Raw genomic sequence first — 1168 nt, forward strand, 5'->3', positions numbered from 1 at the left:
AGGCTCCTAGTTTCCAGGTTGCTGATGTCGGATTTACACGCAGTGAAGGGACCGGTCATTGCAAAAGGGGGCGTGACTGTTTAAAGATTTTTTTCCTCCCATAAAGCATTTTTTTTTTCAAAACTGACTTTTGCCCCTCCAATCCTCGTCGCTCTTTACGATCCCTCCCTGCCTGCCGCTGCATTCAAGTTTATTTATTTGCCTGCTGGCGTGATATATTTTTCCTTGCTGCTCTTGCTGCTGCTTCAGAGGGAAAAGGGGAGCAGCTTTTGGGCAAGACCGAGAAGATCTGGGGTGGTTGGTTTTTTCGATCTCCCTATGTAGTCATCGGAGGGGTGGATTCTTTTACTCTCACCTCCTCCCTGACCCTTCAAACTGTTTTGTTCTTCCGCAGAAGTTGATGTTCACGGGACTGGACCCTGCTTTATCTCAGAGAGGCTCCGGGAGGCTGAATCAGGAGATTTCCGCACCTCGCCGTATCACTCCATTCGTTTCCCGAGCAGGAGAGGCCAGCCAAGACCAGCATCATCAGAGGAGTTTGCAGGCTTGATTTTGCACTTCTCCGAGATTTTGCTTTTCTCCACGCCCTCTCATAAAACAATTTTTTTTTTTTTTTTACTTTCATCTCCTTGGTTTCCACGCCGCTATATTTCTTGGATTGGCCGTTCTTTTTTTCCTGCTCCCCGCCTTTTTTTTTTTTTTTTTTTTTTTTTTTTTGCCTTTGCTGTTGCTCTGTCCTTGGTGCATCCACCGCCCAGGAACAGGAAGGACAAGAAAACCACTCCACAAAGTCTCCTTCAAGACACTCCGTGCTGCAGAACAGGCTTCTCAACTCCATCAGCGCAGCAAGCAAACTCCTCAGGGCTTTTGCTTCTTTCCCCCTCTTCCCCTCCCCCCTCCCTTTTTTTTTCCCCCTGTTTTTGTTTGTTGCTCATTTGCGAGGAGCGGAGGGCCAGAAAGGAAGACACAAACTTTGTGCTTTGACATTTGCGGGTACTTCTGCTCCCGCTACCAGCCGGCGGCCTTTAATACATTGCCCGGATCCCCCGTGGGCTTCCAGGGGAAAGATCTCCTTCTCCTGCTCCTCGCCGCTTTTCTGCCTCGTCTCCCGCTCGTTCGCTCCTTCCATCCCCGCGCCCTCCGGCCGTCAGCGCCGCTGGGGCCGCTC

This window comes from Geospiza fortis, unplaced genomic scaffold (genome assembly GCF_000277835.1).
Source record: "Geospiza fortis unplaced genomic scaffold, GeoFor_1.0 scaffold447, whole genome shotgun sequence".
NCBI classification, from domain to species: domain Eukaryota; kingdom Metazoa; phylum Chordata; class Aves; order Passeriformes; family Thraupidae; genus Geospiza; species Geospiza fortis.